General features: G+C 47.3%; 1 long non-coding RNA gene across 3 annotated transcripts; it reads right to left on the minus strand.

The window, feature by feature from the left end:
- Positions 1-833: 833 nt before the first annotated feature.
- LOC128805085 (uncharacterized) lies at positions 834-15486 on the minus strand. 3 transcript variants are annotated; one of them, XR_008436274.1, is made up of 4 exons: positions 15374-15486; positions 6339-6559; positions 2392-2463; positions 834-1030 (listed from the first exon to the last, which is right to left on the minus strand). It is a non-coding gene; the product is annotated as an uncharacterized LOC128805085 (long non-coding RNA). The 3 variants fall into 3 exon arrangements; XR_008436276.1 differs by having other exon boundaries at positions 2355-2463; XR_008436275.1 differs by having other exon boundaries at positions 2392-2466.
- Between the last annotated feature and the right edge of the window lie 901 nt (positions 15487-16387).

Below are 16387 nucleotides of genomic sequence, written 5' to 3' on the forward strand. Positions count from 1 at the left end.
TTAGGGCTTCTTGATACCACTGAATAGAAATGCCTGGAGGAGGGGGGAGTCAGACATGGTTACCAGGCATTCCTATTTCTCTCTGCAAAGCCACAGGAGATGAGGTTGGCTTTTCTTGGCAGGTGCCAGGCATTTCTCTGCATGTTGCACAAACAGAGAAATAATTAATACAAACTCCTTGTATGCTATACTCCTGTCTGGCTGCATCACTGTGAAATGAGACATGGGGTAAATTAAGTTTCTTCTTAGTGTCCAGGCTCGTAACAGAGAAATCTGGTGAAATGTTTGATCTCAGCTGTCCCAAACCACATCCCCATGAATGAACTCCTGGCAGCACCTCCTCAGTGCCTCCATTCCTTGTTCTCCCTGGGGCTGGGTTGCTGTTCATGGTCTCACCTGCACCGGCCAGCAGGAGAAGGCAGCAACCAAGCACTGCTGGTCAAGGGCATATGAAAGGGTAAGGGGTTCAAACTCAGCCACTTATAATTTCACTAGATGCTAAAGAAATCGTTAGAAGAGTTGCTCTAGACTTGTCCCCTGTACTTCCTACCTCCAAATCTGACTTCAAATCTCTCTTCTTGGCTGTCACACTGACAGCTAAAATACACTTTGCATGGGTCGTGGTGCTATGAAGAGGTGATCCCTTAAGGCAAACCAAAGGTGCCACTTGAGCCACGAGGTGTCCCCACAGGGCAGCTGCACGGCCTTGGGAGGACAGAGGGGAGTCATGGGAGAAGACGCAACTCAGCAGTGCTGGGCATGAAGTTCTGACTCTTTATTTTTCCTTTTTTTTTTTTTTTTTTTTTTTTTTTTTTTTTTTTTAATTTTTAAAAAAAATTTATTTTTAGAGGTGAATATCTATTTTTGGCTTTTGCTAGAAACATTGCTCCCCTTCCATTTAGGGAGAAAAAGATCCAATCTTTCCCAGTCTCTCTAGGACCACTAGGTGCAGTAGGTGCAATACAGGAAAGCAGATGTTCCATTTCCCTTGTCCTTCTCTGGTCCTGCTGCTCTGCTGTTCTCAGTGTGCCTGCCAGACAGAAGTACAGAAGCAGTCTAGAGAAATGATGTTTCTTGGCCAAGCAGTAACTTCCCCAAAAGTGACCATTTTGGCACAGAAAGTGTCCATCCTCGTTCCTGGTCTTTTCATCCAGAGAGCAAAAGGGCTAATTAGGGCTAGTTAAGGCTAACCAAATCCTTATGGAGATGACAGCAAATGGGTCTTGAGGGTACCATTTCTTGCTGCTGTATGGTTATTTCTACAAGGTGAGATTAGGAAGAGCTCCTCTTGTGTCCCAAAATATGCAGAATTTGTGCCTTTTTCTGAGCAGCTCAAATCCTCTCAGGCAGAGAGGAGAGCAGAAGCAAGAGCCCTTTGTGAAGTTTCGAGCTATTTGGTAGACAAAACCAAAAGCACTACCTTTATGTGAAACCAGCTTTTCCCTTTTTTTACTTTTCACCCAAGCACAGAAATGACATGCTTCATTTTGGTGCACAGAAAAACCTTTGATGATGGAATAAAACCCCAGAGATTTCTTTTCTTTTTGGTGAGTGGTAGAGAAAAGAAGGTGTCTCAGAGTTTCTACATTTGCACTTGACTATTGGGCCTCCCACCATTCCTGCTATTAATTGAACAAGGCTTTTATGCTCAAATATAACACAGGGTTTGGCTGATGATGGGGCTCTTCAGCACTGGTTGTTTTCCCTTCCAGACTAGAGAAGTCAACAGAAGGAAAGTCTGTCAAACAGACCAAAAAATACCTGTTGGAGGGTCTCTCCAAACCTACAAGTGGCCTGTATTGAGACAGGGCTCAGAGTAACCTCTGCTCAAAGTCCGTGGTCCCTGTAAAGCCTGGTCTTGTAACCTGGGTAATGACCTTGGCCACAGGATAAGTGGGCTTATCTTGGCTCCTGGCATGGAAATTGCTGACAGGGAATACAGGGAGCTGAAGGGGGCACGCAAGTTTACTGCTGTCCTGTATCAGCTGTGGGCAGGTATCCCACAGCCGAGGATAACTGCAGCTCCTCTTCCAAATGTCAGGCTACAAGTGACACTGCGAAACCTCCGGGAGTTGACACTTGTCCCTTTTGAAGCACCCCAGTGATGTGCTTCGTTGACACATTCATCAACACAGATAATCATGCTTGAATTAGACAGGGGAAGAAGCTTGTTGGAAATACTGCCTGCAAAGTTTTCCTTACTATGAAAAGTACCGGTCATGAAATCCCCAAACTTTTCATCCATGAGAAAAGGGCTGCCACGTTCCCGACTCTTACTGCAAACACTTCCTTCATGTCATGAGTCACCTGGTTCCTGGTGTGCTCACAGAGCAGGTGATGAAGCCCACACCTACCTGGGTGTAAAATGTCTCTTGGCAAAGGAAGTGATACCTGAGCAAATAATCTGTCACCTAATTCACGTAGCTCCTACGTGGTGCTCCTCTGCCTGGGATTCTGGCAGCACTGCTGGGAAGCAGGAGGGAAAGGTCAGGGAAGCGAGTACAAAAACGCAAATCACGTATATCTTCAGGCAAACAACGGAACAAAAAAGAGTAGTAAAAAAAATAGTAAAAGATTACTCAATGTTTATCTTGGCTTTTTTTTTTTTTTTTTTATTTCACTGGCAAGGCAAACATTGGGGTGTCATGGCACAAAAGGACTCCTCGATATATTTTTTTTAAGACTGTCAGACTGAAAAAGGTCCAGAAATGCAGTTTGAGTGACTTCAACCTGAAAATCAAAGCCACAGAGATGCAACCTGATCAAAACTGCCCTGTGGTTTCCCAGCCACTTTTGTTATTGATTTTGACTGGGTTTGGTTATGGACCTTGATAAAAGCAGGGCTAGACACAAAATCAATGCTGCTTTTTACATGTATTTTTCAGTCTATTATATGCTATTGATAGCACCTGGTATTTTTCATCATGACAAGTTTTTATCTTCCCCTGGTTAGTTCATGAGCTTTGTCTTAATATACTTTTTTGCCTTTCCAGTAGGTAACACTGTACTCTCCAAACAACTTATCTGTAATGACATCCCTCATTTTTGGTTGTAGCACCCTTCCCTTTGTTTTTGTGTCGTGTCTTTTTGCATCCATCATCTTCCATTTACTCCAGATAAAAGGTCTGTTCTTTTGTTCCCCATTTTAGAATGTGTTGAGAATGATCTTGTGTGTGTGAGCTTATGAATTCCCTTGTTATTGCCTCTACAGAAGGTATGTTTTTGGCTCTAGCACAAGTTAACAAACCTTTTGAAAGCAAAGTGAAGGAAGCTAGTCAGAAATAGCAATTAACAGTGTGGATTTCAAGAGATGGGAGAAAACAAATAGATGTATTCAAAGACACTGGTGACTGAAGAACACAAAACCACTGGCTGAACCCCAAAGAGAGGTGACAGAAAAAAGAAATGTGTGACACTGTTAGAAAGACAACCTGGCCAGGAGGATGAGGACATCCCTTCAACTTTGGAGGAGCTGATTAGGTGGAAATGAGAGGAGTGGGAAGAGAGCCAGGCTGGTCTGAGGGATAATCCCAAAAGCTACTGAATCTGGGAGAAGGGGAATATGGGCAGAAATAGAGAGAATTTAGGAGAATGGAGGAGGAGGATAAATTAACCCTGTGGTAAGGAGAAAGCAGACGATGAGGCAGGACAGAAGGTGCTGGTGGTAGGTGGAAGTGGGACAGACAAGAGGGCAGAATGTGGAGATGTCAGCTGGATGATGTCCCTCTCAGGAGCCATCCCACTGCTCAGGCAGCAGCGTCACACCCAGCCTGTCTCTGAGGGAGGCTGGCTGTCACCAAGCCCCAGCAAAGGCCACAGCTGTGGGAGCACGTGGCAGGGGAATTGTCCGTGTCCGTGTCGTGCGGTGCCTCCGCTGTGTTTGCTTTGGTGTTGGCAAGGCAAACAAGATCAACCAGGAGAGAAGCAGAGTGCAGATGGCAGCCAGCATGGCTGGGGGTGGGCTGTGGTGCCTTGCCTCACTGGAGTCACAGCATGAGAGCAGAGACAGAGGGAAAAGTGTTGCTCGGACAACTCCAATCAACACTCCCAGGGAGAAGTCTGGACAAAAGCCAGCAAGGGAAGTTGCCAGGAAGGCTGAGGAGGAAATGGTGCAGGTTAAAAAGCAAGACTAAAGCAGTGACAGCAGGAGAGCCTGCACTTGGAAATGTCCCTGGGGATGTACAAATGTACAAAGCTGGGGCAAGGCTTATGAAATTTTCCCAGAATTCCATGAAAGAGGATGTTCCTCTCATCCCCACTTAGCCAGCTATTTTACAAAGCTATGTGCTTTGTAAGGAGCACATGGGATCTGTAGGGACCTCCGTACTGGAGAAGGCTCTTGTCCTTATTCCCACACAGCCCTTTCTGGAGCAGGATCCTCCTCTGGACCTGGCAGGGGTCCAGCACAGCTCAAGGTCAGAGTCTGGAGGTCAGAGGACAGGAATTTCTTCCATTTTTGGGCACAGTTTCAGCAGCCAGCCAGCTGTACCTTATGGTCAGTTCCACCCAGGTGTGTAGAGGAGCTGGAGGTGAGCAGATGCCAGCTGGCTCGTTCTCCGAGAGGTGAATGCCTGGAGTGTCCTGCAGCAACCTTGGGGCTGTGGCTTGCTTGGAAATCCAGCCAAACCCCCATCTGCAGCAAAAAGACAATGCAAGAAGAGGCAAGAGTCTGAGCTGGAGAAATTAGCATCCAGCCATCCATGCTGCTCCCATGTGATATTCTACCCTTGCTTTTCTAAGGCAGATCATGCTCTTGAGTGCCTAACTAACATGGAGCAATTAGGACGTGCCTCACCTTTTCTCCTGACTCATATCCTGCTGTGGCACACTGGATACACAGAAGCAAAAGGCTGAGATACCTTTCAGGCCACCATCTTTCAGTCAGGTTCATCTGAGCCCATGAGCTGAGTTGCCAGAAGATGGGAAGGAGGCGGCTCCCAGGGTACCACAGTTCCAGAAAACATGTGCTCATTGCATCAAATGGAGGCTGCACTTTGGTACTCAGACTTAAAGGCTTCTCTTCCATTTATGCCACTTCGACAGAATCAATATTATAAAGACAAATTGCTTGGCCAAACCACTGTTTCCCTTCCAGACTCCCTGGGGTGAGCACATTTCTGTTAGATTTTATACACAGGAACAGGTTTTTCAGAGATTTATCACATTTACATGAGGGGGAGAAGGAAAAAGCAAATTATTAATCTATACCATTCCCACCTCTCTCTTGTCATGTCATGGAAGATATGATGGGGTTGTGAGGAGAAGTTCCACATTCCCGGTCTTGTTTGTTCTTGTTTGTTCTCCCTCAAGAACTATTTTAACATCCTCTCTCTTTATAGCTGTATAATTGCTACTACGTTGGAGCACTTGAAATGGTCTTCAATTTTCATTCAAGCAGAGGAGCAGGAAGAAGATCATAAGACAGAAAGGCCTTAACTATGTTTGCATCCAGTATCTACCAGCCCTTCTTTTTATGTGGTTTCCTCCTGTTTTTTATGATTTGATTCCAAATTTGTGTCATTTAAGAAGTGACCATTCCACAGGTGAATCCAGATTTTATTTGCTATATATAAAACTGGAAGTGATGCTCCAATGAAGCACTTTGTAAGACTTGTAAGGGAAATCACACCAGCTTGGGAGAAAGGAATGGTTTGGGCTTCTCTCCCTGGAGAGTTTCATTCAAACAGCTTTTCCCAAGCAGTTGGAGAGAAGACTGAAAAGAACTGTAATTAAAAAGAGCTTACAAATCAATCTCAAGGTTAAATCAGAGCTGGAAGGGTAGATTAGATGTTGTTATGTTATTTATGTAGCTATTCACCCTTCCCAAAATGGCAGGATGGATTCAGCTCCGCTGAAGGCTTTATTCATGATCAGTACTGTGCATAATAACCAAGCTCCCACATTGCTCAGCTCACCATAACCACCACGTTTCTGGGAGAAAGAGCTCGTGTTAGATCTAGAACAAAGTGGAGGCACTGCAATAACTGTTAATATTTAATCACCAGGAGTTTTCCAGCCCTCTGGCACAAGCCAGAGCTGAGGAACGCGTCCTCTGTTCTCAGTGAATACACACTGCCCCGGTGACACTGAGGGCAAAACCTTAAACTTCACAGAGTCCCTTTGATAAGAGAAACTCTGTTGACCTGGGAGCTGTTGTTCCTAGAAAAACATTAATAAAAGTGAGTTCTGCTTTGTCTGCAGTTGTCCCTCTTGATAACGAGCTGGATTTGAAGAAAAACCAGGGGTTTCCCTGGTTACAAAGAGCAAAATAATCCACTCTTCCTAACCACCTAATGAATTTCTAAAGCAATATTCAAGCTAAGTTGTGTTTATTTCACCTGGTCTTCCATTCTGCAGAGATGCCAGATGATGGGCAGACATGGTCATCCGTGGCCATCTGGGAGACGTGGATCAGCTGGGGCTGAGCCAGCCTTGGTTTCCAGCACTGGCATTTGCCCAGCCCTCGTCAGCTCTCACCTTCAGAAGAGACATGCGATGGTGTCACGGGTCTTGTCTGCTGCCACATCAGCCAAAAATACTGGTCCTGACTTCTGAGGATCTAGAGAAGGAATGGATGACAGGTGGAAGACATAATGTTAGAAAGGAGATGGTATTTTTATAGCTTCTTCTCCAAGGAAGCTGCGGACCCAACGGGGATACATGATGAGATAAAAAAGAGGAGATTTGAGACACTTGGACAACTTTAGGGTGATGAGGCCTGGACAATGGTAAATGTCACATCCCTGTGAGGAGCCTACCCAGAAGGAGATTTGGTGAAAAAGCATCTATGGAGAAGTGTGGCAATGACGTCTGTCTTTTAAATTTTCAGCCCAAGAACAACCCACTCTGCAGTGTTGGACATATCCTAGATTGTGCTTTTAGGGAATTTGTGTTGTTTTTCCATCTCTAATTCAGCAAATAGCTGGAGTTTCTTATAGAGCTTCTTGGTAAGAGATGGTAAGAGTCTCTAAATAATTTTGTCTCATTTTCCCCTGCAAAACTCCTGTCCTCTCTCCCTTGCCTCTGCCAACATGTGAGCATCTTCAAGGTCTCAGTGTCCAACATGACAAATGCCACAGCTGCTCCGCCTCATCCCGTTTGTTCCATTTGAAAAAGTGACGTTGGAAAATGGTTTGTCTTCCAGCGTTGGCTCTGGGAACCCACTCTGGCAGGGCAGCTCCACATGCCTGTGTGGAGCTTATCACTGGCCAGTGATTAGCAGGTGTTGCATTAGAGCTGCTTAAGTGGGCTCAGCCTCAGAGGCTCAGCTCTATTTATAGCTGAGTTCACCACCAGGGCTGTGCCAAGTAATGGACACACTGTGGGACGTCATCCTCTGAGGTTCCTTACAAATCCTTGCTGTTCCCCGAAAGACGCTGAAGTGCGTAAGCACAAAAAAATGCACCCCTAGGAGCTCAAATTATTGCTCTTGGTGCTCCCACAAAACCATTGCACTTGGCCTTGGGTGATACCAAGTCTTTAGGTTTGCCCCCGCAGGGTGGAAGGGCTGTGCCAACCCATGGGATAGTCCTGCCTGCAGCCTGTGGAATGAAAAGGTGGAAAGGGGATTGCCAGCCCAAACAGTGAGTGCAAACAAGGGCAGGTTGGAAGAGAGCCTCCAGCAGGGTGTTATATGTGCCTCCATCTGGGTCATCCCTCATTTTGGGAGAGGTGGCAGGGCTCACTGCCACATCTCCCAGGAGCTGAGGAAAAGTCACGCCAACAAACAAGGATCTATTTTAATCACAGCCCTGACAACTGTCCCTCCTCCACGGGGGTTTGAAATGTCACCTTAAAGACAGGGGGCTTGGTACGTGCTGTACAGCTTAACGAAAAAAGTCATGTGGAGCCTCGTGGATAGAAGTTTGCTGAGTTATACTGGGAAAATTAAGCACAAGTCACCCTCTGTCTGGACTTGGCATCAACACATTTATCATACTAAAGTCGTTTTCCATGTGGTGGTAGTGAAAGGCCAAATTCTGTCTCTGCGTAGTCAAACACGTGTGCTGTCATTGAACTGGGATCCAGGACACTACAGATGGATTTATTTACTTGGTAAGGAATTGCTGCCCCTTGGTAGCAGCACATAGTTATTTAATACCAACTGGATCTGAGCCCCTGTGGAGCAGATTTTGGTTAGCGTCCCTTGCAGTTTTCTGTGGGTACTTTAAAGTCCAGAGACGCTTAGCCCCATTATTTCCCATGAAAATGGTGAATCTCTGAGTGGGTCTCATTAAAGTCTGAATTTACAGATCAGTCTTAAAAAAAAAAATGTATTTAACAGGAAAAATCCCTGTTAGAATTATTGAAAGGAAGCTTTGGACTCTGTGATCCTTGTGGGTTCCTTCCAACACAGGATATTCTATGACTGTACAATTCAGAGAAGCAATGTAGAGTTTTAATCATCGCAGCATTTTAAAACTTAAATTCCTCTTGGTGTTCAATTTTTTCCTTGCATTTTGCCAGTTAACATTTAGGCACAGAATTAATTACAAAAGATTGACTTTTACAGGTTCAGTCCAAGTGTTGCTCATATGAGTACATTTGCCTGCTTATAGCCTTCTTCAGAGGATTAGGAAATTAAATCTCTTCAACTGAATAGCACTGGCTATCTAATTTCCACTTCTCATTTTATTGACAGCAACTGCAGAATATCAAAAGAACAATATATGGTAAGAACTAATGACACATATTTGGCATCTGCTCCCAATAAAGCATTTGGGGAACAGACAATTGGATAAAAAAAGGAGGTCAGGGACCGCAAATAAGAATAGCACTTCTTAAGGACTGATGACAATAGATGCTCTGTCTCCTGCACTAGGAAAATGTACTGGTGTTTTACTGCTGTATCTGTTCTTTAACCACAGGACAGCTCACAGCCACTGAAAATATTCCAGTGAAGCCCTAGCATGCTGCTGAGTCCAACAAGTGTGTATTTTTAAGGGGGGGAAAAAAAGCAGAATTGTCTTCTCCTCCCCACCTGAACAGGGTACAAGGAGACCAGCACCACAGGAGCGGGTGGGACTGGGGTGAGGAATGACTCAGTAACCCTTCCCTGTCTCCCCTCGCAGCAGCCAGCGATGAAAGGCGCACTCAGCGGGAGGGGCCATCAATGCCAGGATTGTAATGCAGCTTTCCCTCCCTTCCCGAGGTCCGTCTGCAGCCTTCCCGGCACAGAGCTGCCTTTTCAACAGCCCCCGCTATTTCTGGTGCTTTTTAACCATCTCCTCATGGGACCAGCCTGGCTTCAAAACACCGCAGGGGACACAGCCAGAGCCAGCTCCAGGAGAGCAAAATGGGAGTGCTGGATTGACCTGGAAGATGTGGAAAGCTGTGCATGAGGAATTACAAGCCATTACCTTATTACATGCTTGAAAAAAGGTACAGAGAAGCCCAGCTAGCTACAGCTCCACCCAAAACACGTGTGGGAAAGATTTAATGGGAGCCATGCACTGCCAAACTCCTCCCATGCCAGCAGCCCTCCTTCCCAGCCCAATTTTTCTAACAACAAGCATTGCTGTCTTGTCTAGTGTTTAGCTCTGAAGCATCCAATGCCCTGACAAAGGCTGTTATGAGCCTAATTTATATTTGCTGTTTATGCTGGATCATTAATTTGCCTGGCAACCACGGATATTTTTCCCATGCTGGTTTACTATTATTTATGTGCATTCACAGTGGCAACTCTGCTATGTACAGGGTTTATTGGGGAAGAGATTTGCTTGGTTTTCCTCCATGCTGGCTCCTCCATGGCAGCTCAGCTGGGTGCTGGTGCACTTGTGGGACCAAATGCAGAGGTTCAATTGAGCCAGAGAGAAAAATGTCTCTATTCTCACTTTGCTTCTGCTCCACCTTGGCACTTGCAGATGACTATTTTCAAAGCACATTGAAAGAACTCTGTGGCAGTTCCAGATTGCCTTTTTCTCTAGGTGCCTGCATCAAAAGCACCAGGGATCTCTTTTCTATGCAAAACACCCTCTCTACAAAGACACCCCTATTCCCATCACAGAGCTAGAAGATGTGCTGAGAATGGTTTGGGACGAGGTGGGTTGGCTTGGCTGAAACTGTTGTGGCTGTGGTACAATATAACCACAGAGGTGATAATTTGGGAATATCCCTGGCCACCTCTGCAGTGTGAGTTAGTATATGCTGGTGTGAAAACAACCTATGGGTCCAGGGTAGAGGTTTTGGGCTTTTCCTCTTGGGATTTTGGGTCCAGCAAAGACCCAAAATGTCTTTTGCTCCTGCAAAGATATTTTCTTGTCAAGGGGAGCTGGAAGCTTGCATTTCCTCACCTTGGGAAACATGAAGCCATAGAATATTTCTGCAGCTCCTTTTCTTCATGCTTTTGTTAGACACAGCTCCACAATCATCCTGTCCAGGCTGGGAACATTCATTGAGATGTTTTTTTTTTTGGTACTGGGGCATACAAAGAGCAGGTTGTAAATACATCCATTCCTTAGCCCCCAGCCCCGTTTCAGCTGCCTTGGAGGAAGGTCACCAGCCAAGCTGTGGGCTGGGATGCTTTGAAGGGCTGTGCTGAAGTCATGAGTGATCCACACCCTGTGCTGCTGACGTAGTCACAGCAGAACTGCAGGATTCACAACAGTGGAAGACACAGCCCTGATCATTTAAATTCTGTTCTAGTGTTCTCTGCTTGCTAACTTGCACATGGCTGGATGTCTCTGGGTTTGGTTTGGTTGGAGTCTCCACCTTAGCCCTCCTGAGCTTCAAAGGAGCTGGATCAGAAAGAAGCAAGCCGGGTCCTTATTTTAGAAGAAGCCCCAAATCAGGCTCTGAGCACTTAACATATGGGAGTAACATGGATTTGAATTTAGACACACTGCTCATCATAAAGCAGAGAGGCAGACAGCTGAGCTGAGGTCCAGCTTGCAAGGAACAGCCTTCCTGCAAAGGTACAGCACACCTGGAAGTGCTCCCTGAGCTGCTCATGGTCCAAAATGATCCTCTTGCATCTGGGACAAGGAGGGGATTCAGGACTCTTGTCCTTTAGCTGGTCCACAGGAAATAGAGATATAAGAGGCATTGCAGCTGAAAAAGAAGAAGCTACCTGGGGGAAACAGAAGGAAAGCGAGGGGAAAACATAATGGCAGAAGACAGTGGTTAGGGAAAAATTAGGTTTAGAGTGGGAAATATCTTGCAGATAGAAGTCCTAGGAAGAAAAGTGAGAGATGAATGTGAGAAAATAGGAAACCACAGGTCGCCAGAGTGATTGCAGGAAGGTCTATAAATGAGCTTCTTTTGTATTGGCTGTGATCAGGAGATGATCAAAAAATTTTCCAAGATCCAACTGTGCCTGTCCTTTGGCCTACTCTGCCTCTCTCTCCCAGAACAGCATTTCTTCTGGATCTAATATTTGGGCAGGTGAGGGTAACAGGAAGGTTTCTGAATATGAAGAAACCTTTGCATCTTTTTATTTGTTTTAATTTGAGATTGTCAAACCATGCAAACATGTATTTTCATTTAAATTGGAAAATGCTTGTACACATACCTAAATGTGTTTATTTATATACAAGCACCTCTTCCCTCCATGCAGAAACAGGTTGCTTCTCAGCTCTTCATCCCACTTAACCATAATTTTTCCTTTGAGAGCCCTGGCAGCAATAAAGTTCTAAGGAGCTCTCCCTCTGCCTGTGGAGGGAATGAGGCTGATCCCATCCCTCCACTAACCCACTGGGTGTGGGCTGGCACTGTGTTATCCCACAGCTCATACCTGCTCCCTAGCAAAACCTCCCACTGCAGGAGAAAAGTCCTTCCTAAGATCTCTAATCTGCCGTCGAGCAAAGGTGACCACAGAGTTTTCCCTTTGCCCGAAGCGCTGGTGCTGGAAAGGGCAGGACAGCTGGTGTGAAGGAGATGGAGTCCCAGTTTCCCCCAGCCATTCCACCAGGGCTGAGGTCCCCGATACTGCCAGCTGGTCACACTGGTTTAGCTGGATTTTCACGTTCCTTTACCTATCACAGGTTACTTCTGAGCAGCAGCGCTGCCTCTGCACAGGACAGGGCTGACCTGCCCTGGGAAGTGAGTGGGAGGGAATGCAATGTTTTGGCTCCTCTGTCTAAGCTCCTGTGCCACCCCAATGCTGGTACCCAGGACCTCGAGGTGCCTGAGGTGAGTATAGGTGTCATTCCCATAGTCAGAGACCCCAGATCCAGAGGTGTCATTCCCATGTTCAGAGACCCCAGCTCCCTCTCTCCCTCCTTGCTGCCCCACAGACTCAGGGAGGCTGGGCTGGGATGGTGCACACTTGCCAGCAAAACACTTTTCCTGCATTATTTTACTGGCAGAGAAATGTAAACCGTTGGCTGCACTTCTTTGCTGACTCAAAGCTGTGATAGATGATGCTGTAATCCAAATGTCACCAGAGCTGTGACCTTACATCAGGTGACTGTGGTCGTGGGTCTCATGACTGCTGTCATATTTTTGGAGCTGTGCTTAGCCCAGAGATAAGGCTTCCCTTGCAACTTCCTTTCTCTGCAGAGATCATGGCCACGTGTGTGCAGTCCTCTGCCCTGGGACACACCACTGGCAGCTTCTGGGAGATCCTGAGGCGTGAGGAATGGGCAGCTCTTGGGCTGCTGGGGCTGGGGGGATCCTCTCTGTTTTAAGAGGGCTCTTCCCTCTTAGAAGGCCAAGCACTGGCCAACCCTTCTACCCAAATGGTCACTTCCAGGCCACAAGTGCATCCCTGGCACTTTAGCTTCAAATGTTGTTCTGCGGGCAATATATTGCTTTGAGTTAATTGAAAACAATATAGGAAGATCCTTTCCTTTCTCAGTACTGCTAACACAGAAATGTTGAGCTCTTCTTTTCAGGTTTGTATCCAGTTCAAAATGCATCTGAAGTTTAGAGAGTTCAGAGTCGACGCTGAGGGGAGTTTTACTGGCTTGTTAAGGTTAACACACCCCTGGAGGCACCTGCAAATTGGACTCAGCAACATTTTCATTCTGCTTTTATTGAATCGATACCAGTCAGCTCTTCAGGTAGTTGCCTGAATATATTTCGTTTTGTTTTTATTTGTTGTGAAAGACCTGACTCTCTTTGACCAGAAAGATGCTTTCATTTCACCTGGGGGCACATGGGGCCTTTGAGAGCCCCATCAGCCTGTCTGCTGGTGGTCTGTGACGTGTGCCAGTCCCTCCAAACGCATATGGAGAGCCCATTTGCTTTAAGAGCATTTTACATCCTCCCAGGGTATTTTAAGGCTGGGTCAGTGTAAAGTGGCTTTTGTATTAAGGAGTATCAGGCCCAGGGATTTTGTAACTCCACTTACTGCAATTCTCATAATCAGCTTGAAGTCTCTAATTAGCTGCATTAATGACTCAGCCCTGCAGACAACTCTTGAAGGTGAAGGGTGACATGCTGGAGTTGCTCTCTTATCTGGGAAAGGCTGAGATGTATTGTGCCTGTTTTTCGAAGGAGAGTTGAGCAGCTAAGAAATTTACTCTCTCCCCAGGTTTCATTAAAGGCATTAAAAGCCATTTGATATGTTCAAAAGCCATATCCACCTCTCTTCTGCTCAGATCAGGTGTCCCTCCAATTTAGCTTTAAAATATATGATTGCCCATCATTTGAGCTTCCTGGAGGCCCCTGGTTACATCATCATTTCAGATCCATCAGGTGAGGCCTGGGATTGTTCAGGACCATGGTTTTCCCCAGGGAACTGTGGCACCTGGAGTGCAGTGGGTGATATGCCTGGCTGGATCCAGCTCCAGGCTGGTCCACAGAGCAGTGGCTCAGGAGGAGAAATGAGTCCATTCTGCACAAATTTAATTAAAGCCTGACAAGAGAATGGAGGAAGTTCTTGACAAAAGGGACTATGAAATTTGAAAGGAAAGCTGCTTTGCCGGCTCTCGTTGAGTGAATAGCTGCTGGAGTTTCTCGGGTCCCCATAAATGGCTATAATTTGCTTTTCAACAGCTTCTACTAATGGTTTTGCAGAAGTATCTCATTAAAGTTTATGGGAGCTTCTAATCTTCCAGGACTCTAAAAAATGCAGAAGTTGCTCTGTGCCTTCACATGAATTCGTGGGCTGATCTCATCAAACTTCCATCTCCGGGAAAAAGTCCTGTGCTTATTTCCTGACAAGCTGTCGTGTTTCCAGCTCGGTGCCTTTGAGTCCCCACTTCACAAACAGCCAGATGAAATCCACTGTCCCATGGGGCTGCAACCAGCACATGGCAGGGGAGACCCAAGAAGCCACAGCCCGATAGCTGGAGGTGTCATTCACTCGAGAATTCAGGATTTTAATGCCTGTTGCAAGGTTCTCTGCTGCTGGGCAGGTAAAAAATCATCTGCAGCAGCAGGGGTGCTGCTGTGCCCAGCCCTGCAGTGCAGACATTGCAGCTTTGGGCCTGCAGCACCGTGTGGAGCACGTAGGGCTGTGCAGGGCTGCTGGGGGGTGGTGGAGGGTGCAGCCCCCTTCTGCCCATAAATCCTGGCTGTGATAACTGCATTCCTCATGGGAGGCCCCTGAAAGAGGGTCCCTGGACGAGCAGGGACAGGGGTTGGTGCTCCCACAGCCCTGCAGGCTGCCTTAACCAGCTCTTGCTTTGCCATGCCAGCTTTTGGGACGTCTCTCCCTCAGGGATGAGCTCTCCAAAGGGTCTGGCAGGTGGATTCTTGCATGCTGGGGGAGCGCAGCACCCCACTGCATTCCCGGGAGGCTGGAGCCGCCTGGGGACAGGGCGATGTGGCTGTGACGAGGGAGGGTGGTGGCTCTGCAGCTGGAGGCAGGGGTTGGTCGTGCCATGCAGCTGCTGGAGCACAGCCACCTCAGCACTGACGCTGGGACAGAGGGCAAGGAGGAACAGCTGGCACCTGTGCTGGGCTGGGCAGAGCTGCCACGAGCTCAGGACCAGCCCCTTGAGCTCCAGGAACAGCAGGAAGAGCAGGAAGAGCACCAAGCAAAAGTGCCACGTCCCCCGGAGATGTAGTACCTGCCAGCTTAACCTCTTGCATGGCCATTTGACTTTCTGGTCTTTTTTCAGCCTATTCTTCAGTCTGGATTTTTTCAGCCTATTTCCCTTTGCATGAAAAAGAAGCTTTTTAAATTTTTTTTTTTTTTTTTTTTTAACTTTCTCCTCAGTCCCAAACTTCCCAAAGGGGCAGAATGACAAACCCTGTCTCAAAGCCCAGCGTGGCGGATGAGGGGATGCCAAACTCGGGCTAGCTTGGTCATATTATACATATAGCTGTATATACATGTACATGCAGAGCATTTTCAGCTGCTGCCTGGCCCAGCTCTGGGTCAAATCCGTGTGGCTGACAAAGCCAACAGCACCCTCCCCTCACACACCGCAACGCGGCCCAGCACGCTGGCCACCACAGTAAATCAACTTGCTGCTTGCCTTACTTGAGGCTTCCAGCTGGCACCACTGCAGCTCCCGCGGCGTGCCCTTCCTAACAAATCGTTTCCCAAAGTTTTCTGCTGGAAGCCGCCGGATTTGGCTCCTCGGAGGCGTTTGCATCCAGCGGGAGCCCCCCCCCCCCCGCCCACCCCGCTCCCGCCGGCTCCTCGCACCCTGCGATGCGGCGGTGCCCGAGCTTGGCGGCCTGTGAGGGCATCACCCAGAGCTGCGGATAAAGCCCGGGGAGCCCGCCTGCACTGTGGAGCTGGCTCCCCGTCAGCACAGCCGAACTCCTGGGAAAGCCTCTCCACTCCAGCAGAGAGCATTTATTGCCTTTGATAAGCTCGTGAAACATTTCTGGCTGCTTCTGGATTTCTCCAGCAAAGACGTGTAGAAGAAGATTAAACTCGCCCGTGTTTTACCCCCAGAGCTTAGCAAAACTAGGGGAAAAAAAAAAAGTGGGAAAGTGATCTTGAACAGGTCAGGTGTGGTTTAGCTGTGGAGAAAAGCTTGACTTTGAAGCAGCCACCTTCACACAGAGTCACACGATCACAGATTGGAAAAGATCATTGAGTCCCTAAGGTCATTGTGTCCAAATGTTCAATATTTTTGGAGGAATTTGATCCCCTTTGCAGAATGGGAAATGCTGTAGGCCTTCAGGAGCTGTTGATGGGGCAAAATGCAGCTCTTGGAGCACATGGCATTAAATGCTCCTGGCAATAAGCACAGCCCAAGGCAGTGCAGGCCCCCCAGGTCTCCTGTCCCTCAGTACCTGTGGCTCTGTCAGCTGCTGGAGCGAGGCTGTTTGCTCAGGCTCCTCACTGGCCTCATCTTGCCACTCAGAGACCTGGTTTCCTATCCTGACCTCCTATTCCTTAGGAATCACTCACTGTGCTTCCCTTGACAAGGGTTTTTTGGGCAAGGATCTTCAGGGCTCATCGTATGCCAACCCCAGTGGAAACTTCATCAGGGATGAAAATTTTAGGACACCTCCTCTGTGAAAATGTACCCAGGACAGA

This window comes from Vidua macroura, chromosome 3 (genome assembly GCF_024509145.1).
Source record: "Vidua macroura isolate BioBank_ID:100142 chromosome 3, ASM2450914v1, whole genome shotgun sequence".
In the NCBI taxonomy this organism is placed as follows: Eukaryota; Metazoa; Chordata; class Aves; order Passeriformes; family Viduidae; genus Vidua; species Vidua macroura.